Raw genomic sequence first — 11,127 nt, 5'->3', positions numbered from 1 at the left:
CAATTATTTGGAGCAGAAAAAGTTTAAAACTAATTTAAAAATACTGAATGAGAAAATAATGATACTTTTCAGAAAGAAACATGGATTTAGAACGGCAGGGGCGAAAAAAAAAACACCTTTCCTCAGCTATTTCATTTTTACTTGTGAATTACATTTTTCTTTTAGCTTTCTGCTTAATTCCAACAAGTGATCCTCACAGCCACTCCATTTGCAACCTGGAGATTTTGCACGGAAGGGGTTATTTTAATTGTCCTTTAAATGCGGTATCCTCAGCAATGGCTTGCACAAATCGCTGTGTTCTCCAAAAAGTGCTGGTGGAGTGCTTGATTTTACCCTGGAAACCATTTCGGTTTGAATGGCAACCAATCTGCCCTCCACACTGAGATTTACTAACATTTTCCACGTTGCATTGACAGCGGACCGTACGGTACAAGGAGATACACCCGCGCCCCACACGCCCCCCACAGCCCCAGCCATGCTCTGCTTCATGGCAATGGCCGCCCTGCTCACGGCGGGAAGCGGGGCTCCTCCTAGCGGCCGTGCTCCGCACCGGCCGGCTGAGGTACCTGGCCGTTGGACTGCTTGGTGATCTGTGCTGCCGGGAGCTCGCTGCGGGTGAGCACGACGGGGAGCGTGGCGGGAGCACCGGTACAACGGGCCCTGCACGGCGTGAGGGGAGAAGACCTGTAAGGTTTCCTTCAAGGGGCAACCCTAGAATACCGATTTCAGTCTTTTCATTCTACGCAAGCACCTTAAAAGCCTGGGCGCTGTGGCTGCATGTCTGTCATACTCCAGCCTTTGTATCAGGGCTGTGAACACTGCCTCAGAAATAGGGCATTGGAGATAGCGGCTTCCTAAGTAGTGATTCTGTGCTGCTCACAGAGGATTTACCCGTGCCAAATACCTGAGTTATGTTTAGAAGAAGACTTCAAACAACCTTCACCTCAGCTCATACAAAATGCCCTCGGATGGAAGTCAAGCACTGCACAAATCAGGAGTCACTTTCGGGGTAGCATTGTGCAAACCGTGCAGCACGGCTGGCATCGGCTTCAGCTCAGTGACAGACACGTCCCCCTCACAGCCAGCATCCCACCCCTCCCAGAACCACCTGCAGCACCACCCTTTCCTTTACACCTTCTAAGTTGTTGCCCGGGACATTTTATTAGCCCTGCTCAGCTGTACAGCACAAAGAATGCGTATTTCTTCTTCTGCATAGTGTTGTCTTTACCAGTAAAATTTAGCTGGGGCTTGATGTTCAGAAGGGTGAAGAGATTATGAGAGAAGGGAATAACCCAGGCCAGCTGTGTATATTCTGACTGCTCATTTAAGCAAAGGCAAGGAAAGCAGTCTGGCTGCAAAAAGTAAAATATTACAGGCTATATCATAAGGTTTGGATGTGAACATATGTACACAATGCTTCTTTCACAGGATTCCTGCTGTAAACTTTGTCCTTTACCGGGTGATTCAATCCTCTGTAATGAAAAAGCTGCCCCCACTCTGAACTTTACTGTTTTTTTTTTTTTTTTTTCTTTCCAAAGAATACTAAGAGACTAAAACAAAAGACACAAGAAAGTATACTCCAACTTGTGTTCAAAGAATCTTTCTTGGAAAATGAAAAGCCATGGTACCATTGGGATCAGCCATTCAAAGGCACTGAAACTTTGCCACAGCCTTCACAGCTGCTACAGAAGTTCATTTGATACAGCGCTGCATTCCCGGTATGGTTAATTCACACTTCTCTGGTAGGTGACCTATCCAGCTTGTGGACAGATAGGGCACTGAGTATGAAGACACCTGAATACAGAAGCAGTACAGCTATATTTGTGTCATCTATATCCCCTAGTTCAGAGAGGTGTCATGTTAAGCATCAGCTTTTTTTTGCTTTTTTTTTTTTCTCTCTCTGATTTGATTTTGTGGGTTGCTGTTGCACTGTCTATGTTTTTGGCTGGCCAGGGTAGCCCAGAACCTAACTATACCACACATGCTGCTTTTTTCTAGATCTTTGTTTGTGAGGTGTAGGTGTATGAATGTGTGTGTGCATAGAAATTGCTCACTAAATTCTTAACTGGCTTAGGACACTTTATATTCTGATAGAATCCTGACTATGTCAGATAGGCACACAAACTCCTAGAAACATGCTGGCCCATCTTTTAATGTGGAATATTATCATGTAGCATGACAAGCACCTACTTTCTGAATAAAATCACTGTATCTTACATACATAGATTCAGGAAACTATAGCAAGTCACTGTGTTTTAGTGATATAGCCCCAGGAACACTACCTGAAAGCTAGAGAATTGGAAAGTGTTCAATCAACATATCAGTTTATTGCTAAAGCAAGATCATATTCCAACTGAGAGAATATGAAAATCAATATGGCAATAGACCACAGTATTTTATTAACTACTGAGTGTTTTAAAACACAACAATGTGCAAAGTCTTTGTGCAAATTGGGTGCTATGTTTCACTTTTGGAAGTTGAGTGTTATTAGTGTGTGATTGCTATTAAAAGATTCAGTTCAGTAAATACAAAACTGACAGATGTGCACCAATACAGCAAATTCTAAATATGCAGGTGATGCACAAAGAGCCCAGAGTATTTATTACTCAAGTATATTGTGTTTGTTATATGACAACTGTTAGGTATGTTTAAAGAATGACTTTGTAATTGCATTCTCACAGGATGTCCTTTTGTTTTTCCAAGGAATATTCCTCAGTGTTTCTCTTTTTCATTAGATGCCTCCAGCACGATGACAGGAAGACATTATTTCCCCCTTACTATACAGGAGTATGTATCAGAACAGGACCCATGCCACACTGTTAAACTAACAATTGTTCAGTATTTTTTTTCCCTCATTTCCCTCTTTGTAGTGGAAATACCTGATCTCAACCTGACCAAACTGACTGCAGACATTTTTGTTGACTTTATAGGCTTTTGTTCAGACTCTCTGATACAAGAGAATAAGCCATACAGGACAAGGGTGTAATTCCATCAAGGACTTCTGGTGACCTCATAAACCATGAGAGCTGGCATTGCCTTTAATGGGCACCACGTGCTTAAATTCCCATGCATCATTTTGAAAATATAGGGCTTCATTTGATATCGCAGAAGGATACCAGACCTACCATGTCAAATTGTTTCTCTTTCTTCTAAAGGAGTCACTAGTTTTATGTTACAGTCACTCCTCTTTGGTAGTGAATGAAATATGCCATTCTGGAAAATGAGTATTTTCTCTGGCAAAATGAACTTGAAAAGTATGTTTCATAGAAAAACACATATTTGGGTTATATTCTTTTAAATAAACTTTCTAAAAAGATGGCAATAAATTCAAGGAAAGGTGTGGTTTGTGCAGCATTGGCTTTGCTTGCAAGTTTCTAAGTATGCGACATTTAAAATAATTAATTTGTACATCAGTTAGAAAATATAGGAATGGAACTGCTTTGGGTCAGTTGAAAAACTAGACCATGTTAAACCTGGTTTAAGTTAAGCTGGGCAAGTTACCTTAAGTTGCTAATGCCAAATGACCTCAGTTAACTAAAGCAGTTCAACTGCATTCAGTACACCAGTTTTAGGACTTTGTTGGTAGGAATTTCCAGGGGTTTAGTAAAGTTGACTGGAAGTTCTAATTTGTGATTTTTTTTTCTATCAATCACCTTTGTAAGGCACTTGCAGATTTTTCCTTGCCTTGTCTGTACATAACTGTAAAATATTACTTGTTAGCAAACTAAAAATAAGATCTGGCACTGTGTCTATTTACTTCAGGTAAATGTGGTAATAGAGACATAACCTGAATTTGTCAGCTTAGCTTTTTATCATATACGACATCAGTATATAGCAAGGAGATGCTCTAAAAAATTCTCATTGTGATGACTTCATACCAGGAAAGGATCTGTCCTTCTTAATTCTGAGAGAACAGATCAGTGAACTTCCTAATCTTCATTTTGCTCTGAACATTGTAAATAGCTAGCTTGGTCCATTAATAAAATCTCTGTGGCACAGCTATATAATGCTCCTCTATTAGATGCATACTAGGATATGGTGGTATTTTTTCTTATTAAGATTCAGGTAACAAATCACCTTGAGATAGAAGGGAGAAAGAGAATACGTTCTAGACAGATTCTTCAGAAGCTACTTACTGTGGCCTTTCTGCTGACTTAATGTGCAGTCCCTGGTATTTGTCATTCTCTGGGATAACTTTTGAACTATATGTATCACTTTTCCCTGTGCTGTATTTCACTGAAAAGGACATGGTTTTCACCATGTGCATGGCTCAGCCACCGGGTAGACCATATACACTATTTCCCATGTGAAATAATTGCATATCTTAGTTTAAAAGACTTAAAAGAATTGCAAATGTGAGAATATGGGAAAAGGATGTTTCTCCAGTGTTAGTGTCATAATACAATGGATGTAGATTTTATACACCAAGCTCCTTCTTAATGACATTGTAATCTCATAGCTGAGACAGTTAATAAATTAGAGGCACATGGAAGGCTGTAGTAACCTTGGGATGCAAGCTGTATTGTAGTAGGTTAGATAGTTCCTTGGAAAATGATGTATTTTTGGTTTGCTTGTACTACTCTCTCCCCATGAATCATGTGTTTGGTCCAAGAATTCTGTGGTTTCCTCACTTTGTGATAATAATTAACACCCTGACTAAGCAGTGATGACATTTGTTTAGGGGCCTGACTCTGATTTTTGTTGCTCTTTTGCCTTATGTTACTTTCAATGTGCATTTAAAACCATTTTGGAAAATCTGAAGGTTCAGAGATTGTTGTTGGTTTTTTCTTCTTACTTTTCTTACATTTAGAAACTATTTCATGTAACCTAACTTTCAGCCTTTGAGGGTGCACAGCTCATCCAGTCCTGTGGGTCTGGGTTGGCAGTAGGAAGCTGAAACTAATGCCATCTATGCAGGGCTCTAAAGGCAGTAGGTTGGGAAATATTTCCTGTTTTTCTGAAGAAACAGAAAAAATTATATAATTAGCAGAAAAGTTAATCAGTGTTAAAGTAAGTATTTTTAAGAGAATATGTTAGGAAAGAAAAAAGAAAGAATATCTTAAACCTTACTTTAAAGATTCCTGAAGCTTTGGGGAAAATCTATTTTAAGAAAGATGACAATGGTTCTCTACTCCCCCAATAATCTTATAAAATAGATTAATAGCTTTGGAGTAGATGTACATATTTTTAACTTCCTTTCTGGACAGAACACAAAGAAAACCTGGCTTGTTTGTGCTTGTAGAAGAATCATAGGTGGCTTTGCATAAGAAACACAGGTAGCTGCCAGGGACATAGAAGCCTCCTTCCCTTTCCCTGTTCTTTTTTTCTGTAATAACTTTTTTTAAGATGTTACCATTTTTTCCTGCATTTTTCCTAAATAAAGTGAAATGTCAAATCAGCCGAGAATTAAAATGTATTTATAAAAAACAACCAAAAGGGCATCTGATGTTTTACAGACATTCCAACACCTTCAGGAAATTTGAACTCACACCAAAGGGTCTGATATTCATTTGATTCTCCATCTGTGCTGAAGCACATGTGTGCGCACAACACACATTGAACCACTACAGTGGAAAAAAAATCCCTGCTCTTAAATTATAGCAGCTCTCTACAATTCTTCTGTAACCACAAAGGGTTTGGTAGTTTTGAGACATTGCAGTGGCTTCGGGTGATCTGATCAGAGCTTAGTTTTGTTAAAGAAATCCCTTTGCTGAAAGGTATGGAAAAGCTGTAGGAGAAACATGGGGAGCTGCTAGCTCACAGCATGAGGGTAGTTTGGAGCAAAGGGAAAGGGTTCAAGAAGCTGATGTGACAGCAAACACCCTATAGGCAGAGTTAACGCTAGAAACACTGCAGTGTTAGCTCCCTCACCAGAAATCCCCATGCTTGCAGGAACGGATGTAGTCATTAGTTCTCAGTGGGACTATGACCTTTCCCTTTAAATATCTGTGTGATGCTTTTGATCCTTTTGACTCTCTCTAAGGCATAGATTAAATGCATGGCACAATGTCTACTCCTGAGTGAGGATTAAGCCTGGCTTTTGGAAGCAGAACTATATTGCCTAACCCATCATCATTTATCATGTTCTCTGGGGACCTGTTCTGCCATTTTTCTTCCCCTCCCCCCATACTTTTAGAAAATCCCCTTCTCTGGGGTTTAATATTGATCTCAGCTGTGTCAGCCTTGTTTTTACTGTAGTTACTTCTGATTTTACACTTAAACAGGTCTTATGTCTCAGATATCTTGTTAAACAAAGTGCTATTCTGAGGCTGAGCTCTTCTGCAACCTATGGTCCTCTTAGCACATTTTTTGTGTGCATTTTAATAATAAATACCTTAAAATAATTTATAGGTTTGTTTCACCCTGTATTTCAATGGAATTCCCTGAGGATAAACCTTGCCATGTAATACTTGTATTTTGATTTAATGAAGCAGTGAAGCATGTGATTACCTTCAGGACCTGTGTAAATCCCATTTACTTCAATGAAGCCCAAGACCATGCTTTAGTGCTTCACTAAGTAGGGATGCTTAAGGCTAATATGCACATAAATGCTTTTGCTGAATCAAGTCGTAGCATTTTATCCATTTTTGTTCCTGTTTCTCTTCTACACTGTCTGATGATGTAATAATTTTGGTCTTGTAGTATCTGCATTCTGCTCCAAGTTAGAAGTTATGGTGGTACTGAAGATCTCATTCAGGGGAGAATAAAATTAATCCATTCTGCAGCTGTGAACCAGAGAAGTCCCAGCAAGCTTCCCAGTAAAATGAAAAAGTGATGGTATGCCACGCTGGCTCATAAAAGTGTAATTTAAGCACTGCCCTCTCAATAAACATATCACATTTAGGACACAGTAATCCCCTTCTGAACCTTATCTTACTTTTCAACAGCTCTTTGGACTCTTACAATTGATGCACTTTGAATTTCCTGTTGGTCAGGTAGCATGACTTTCTGTACCTCCCTCTCACAACTACAGCTTTGTGCTTCATTCTAAGCAAGCAGTATCCAGACACAGCCAGAAAACTGAATCCATGGTCTAAAATTCAGTAAATTCAGGAGCTTTTAGGTACTTATTTGGCAGATGTCAGAACTACTAGTACTCAGAGCTGTGGCCTTTGCACATATTGCAACAAAATGAGGGAAACTTAAAAAAATGCTTTTCAATTGTTTTCTCAAGACTCCTGCCAGAATTTTTGCCTTCTTTTCTTACTTTTTCCCTTTTAATGAGCTCCTGATTTATGACAAGAAATCACCAGCACCTAGGTTTTCTGGACTTATTAAAATAGACAAATTCTTTGGTGTTAGAAAATCATCATAAGAACATATATTTTTTCCATACTAGACTGAATCACTGTAGGCAAGTGCCCTGATCTTCCTCCCAGCTATGGTCTGGAGGTTGTATTTCAGCATGAGGAAAAAAATAACCCTTTCTGGTTCCTGGCTCAATAAAGTCAATGCTTCCACTGGGGGCAGAAGGATAACACCTTTCTTGTCCACACAGTATTCTGCATTTTATCTATATCAAAAGATTTGCTTGATCTGCCTTAGCATGTACAGGGTAGTTAATCTTCTAAAAAGGAGATATCTTCCTAGTTTCCATGTCTGAATTGCAGTGGTGATTTATATGCTACCAGTCTGTTTTCACAATGTCTTTCCTGGCTGTCTTGTATCTCTCCCCTGTGGAGCACTGGACCTTAAAATCATTGCAGTAGGGACAGGCAATCAGTCTTTAGATACGTATTGGATTTTACTGGTGCCTGAGCCTATGGAACGTGCCAACATCTTTTGCAGTTCTGGCAGGCAAACCTCAGGGAAGTGTGGAGTTTTGGTTTGGATAACAGAGGAGCTGGTTGAGACTTTTTAAGCAAATGTTCTTTTTTATTTTTCTTTTCATCAGATAATGCTGGGAATATATGAACAAGTTTCAGAAGGAGTTTTGGAACTGGAGGGTGGTGGTTCTCAAAATCACAGAGACATACGTTAACTCTGGATCCTCTCTTTCTCCTTTTCTTGTTGCAAAGTGCAGCTCTGCTTCATTCAGGTAAGGGACTTAAAAATATAAGAATGGCCACATCAGACAGGCCAAAGGCCTCTCCAGCCCAGCAGCCTGTCTGACAGTAGTCAGTAGTACATGCTTAAGGAATGTGCCTGCTTAAAGCTGAACATATACTGAAATGTTCTGACTCAATGCCAACTGGAGTCAGTCATGCCATTTAGCTCTGTAACTAATAATAATAATAATAATAATTTTTCAATTAATATTTCTAATCACTTTTCACGCTATAAAATTGTAGCACCTGCAAACATCCTGTAAAAAGTCTTCACAAAGTTTGCACGTACCTTGCATGAGGCGTCTTACATGAAGACTCTCTACTTCAGGTTTGCCAACCACTACTTTTAATTGATATCTCTAGTTCTAGACTGTGTTTCAGTCATAGAATGCATGAGTAACCTCTTCCAGTGTTTCAATGGATATTACTTAAAACAAAGGAGACCTTTTAACACCCAGAGAGAAAGATGGAAGTGTCTGAGATCACCTCTGTAGCGTAAAACATTTGGCTTGGAAGTAGAAATCTTGGACTGTCAGGTCTGCCTGAATTGCTGGGTTATTTCTTGCTGTCTGGAATGACCGATGAGACCTCCCTTTGCTTTTCTGTCTGAAAGGCCCTTATTTCATTCCACCATAACATGAGTAGTGAGGAGGGTGAGAAGAGAAATATGACGTGGGACTGAAAACAGTCAGCTCTAGCTTCCACACTGGCAAGTGGGATGAGATTTACGCAAATTTTATGTTCGGTCTGAACATCCGGGGTTCAATTCACTTACCTACACATAGATGGTGCTATTTGAGACAATAAAGTACCTGGGATACGTGTAAGGTGCTGGCAGATAAAGAAAACTGGAGTCTTTCTGGAGTGACACCTAGTGAGCTGACTAGGTATCTTCAGGGTTTTCAAATTCCACAAAATACATGTCTGGTAATTGCATTGCACGTGCCATTTCTTTCATTCTAGTTCTCATTGTCTGTGCCCTGCAGATTTGTTTCAATTTACGGAAGTGTACTACAGGTCAGTTAAAACACCCATTTTGGTACAATTCTTCTTATTTGTAAAGGATGTGCGCAAAATCTTGTTTCTAAGAAAATAATAGAAACAACCAGTTATATTTTTAGCTTACTTGCAGTATCCAAGTTGGTTTTGTCACTCAGAAAATGTTCTGCATTACTTCTCAAGTCTACAGTCTTGTAACTGTTTCATCTAAAGACTTCTGGTTTCTTATTTGTTTTGATACATTTTGGCAGTCGTTCAATCCTGCATTAGATTCAAGGAATCTCTAGGTCCATTTGACTTTGCCTAGTGTTAGACCTTCTTTTGTCTTTGAGTATTGTTTTCTGCTGTTTCCAGGAATCTCCCCACATGAATATATGCTTCACTTAACTTGCTGTATTCAGAGGCTGTATAGATCAGTGCTAGGCTATTGGTGACAGCTTTGAAAGCCTTGTAAGATTTATCCAAAAATTCAGAGTTTACTAAAATGAAGATTATAGGGCAGTCAAATGACTGCAACTGAACAGAGGTAAAATAGTATCAAAACAAGCCAGTAAGATATATAGACATCCTTTAATACATGTTAGTTGCCAATGAAATATGAATTGATTTCAAGACTTAACTTTTATTTTGTGAGTTAATTGGAGCCAATTTAAATTCTAATACCAACTCTTCCTTTTCTGCTCGTAGACTCCATGTAAGTATCCATAAAGTTCTGTGGGCTGGAAGGAGCCTCTGGCGATTGTGTATTATAGAATAATACAGAAGACCTTTAAGACCATCAAGTCCAACCTTTACCCCAGTACTGCCAAGTTCACCATTAAATCGTGTCACTAAGGACCTCATCTACCATTTTTTGAACACTTCCCTGGGCAGCCTGTTCCAATGCCTGATCACCCTCTCTCTGAAAAAAAAATTCCTAATGTCCAATCTTAATCTCCCCTGGTGCAGCTTGAGGCCATTACCTCTTGTTTTATCACTTGTTACTTGGGAGAAGAGACTGACCCCCACCCCCCCACCTCACTAGTGCAGTCTAACCTCCTCCTCAGAGCAAGTTCAGTTAGAGCAGGCTGCTCAGGGCCTCATCCAGTCAGGGACTAGACCAGGGATGGAGACTTCACAGACACTGTGAGCAACTATAATGGTTTGGGTTTTTTTTAACTAATTTTTTTTTGTTTGTTTGTTGTTTTTTTTTTTATCTAGTAAAAATTTCCAGTGTTTCAACTTGCACCTGTTGCATCTTGCCCTCATGCTACACACCTCCAAGAGTCACAGTGCATTGTAAGAGACAAAACAAGTTCCAGTCAGGATACCTCTGATTTTTACAGGGTGATTGCTTTTACTACAGCCTTGAATTCAGATACAATGTTTGAATGATATCTTGTTGTGTAATTACAATTCTGATATCAACCTCTAGCATTATTTGAAATTAAGCTCTTGAGAATCACATCTTACATGATGGCTTGACTTTAAGGAATAAGGATTGTTTTGAATATTAATGAAGTCTGGCTCTTTGGATTTGCATTCTATGTTCACTTACTTCCTTGAAAGTAGAGCTGACAGGCAGGTTGAACAGAAAAATGGATAGGCAAACAGCACTATTGTGGGTAGTTCAGTTTTGGAAAATTTAACTAGAAATACTGATTTTCCATTCAAAAATATATGTTTTTAAGCCCATCCCATAATAAAAGAAACTCATTTAGATTAAAAAAACGATTTTCCTCTTTTTAAGTGTAAAATAGATTTATCAGTTTCTAAGGTCATGTCTATACTAGAAAATTATCCAGTGAATGTTATGAGTGCCTCAATGTCTGTACTACTAAACTGTTGGAATAGTCTCCTGCAAGATTTTATCCTGAGACAATTACTGATCTCCTAGAGAGCAGCTTGGCATGATTTGGGAGCTAGCAGAGACCATGGTTCATGCTCAGTAGGCAGTTTTGGAAAAGAAAGAAGGTTCGAATGTATATACACAGTCCATTCCATATTACTTGTCTTATTAGGAAAGAATGGTCATTTGCCTATTAAATTTTACTTTTACAGACTTTGACATTTTTTACCAGATGGGACTAAACCAACTCAA

At 39.1% G+C, this 11,127-nt stretch overlaps 1 long non-coding RNA gene across 4 annotated transcripts in view; it reads left to right on the top strand.

Annotated features, from left to right (window-relative positions):
- The first annotated feature begins 547 nt into the window (after positions 1 to 547).
- LOC130597558 (uncharacterized) overlaps positions 548 to 11,127 on the top strand; it is a 65,537-nt gene continuing 54,957 nt past the window's right edge. For all 4 annotated transcript variants that reach the window (XR_008971801.1, XR_008971798.1, XR_008971800.1 and 1 more), the window contains exon 1: positions 548 to 1,742. This is a non-coding gene — a long non-coding RNA (uncharacterized LOC130597558). The remainder of the gene's footprint in view (positions 1,743 to 11,127) is intronic.

The sequence above is a fragment of the Pezoporus wallicus genome, unplaced genomic scaffold (assembly GCF_028554395.1).
Source record: "Pezoporus wallicus isolate ANWC-B61680 ecotype Strahan unplaced genomic scaffold, APGP_CSIRO_Pwel_v1 contig_5879, whole genome shotgun sequence".
NCBI classification, from domain to species: domain Eukaryota; kingdom Metazoa; phylum Chordata; class Aves; order Psittaciformes; family Psittacidae; genus Pezoporus; species Pezoporus wallicus.
The sequence above is the reverse complement of the archived record's forward strand: the minus strand, read 5'-3'. Positions and strand labels throughout refer to the sequence as shown.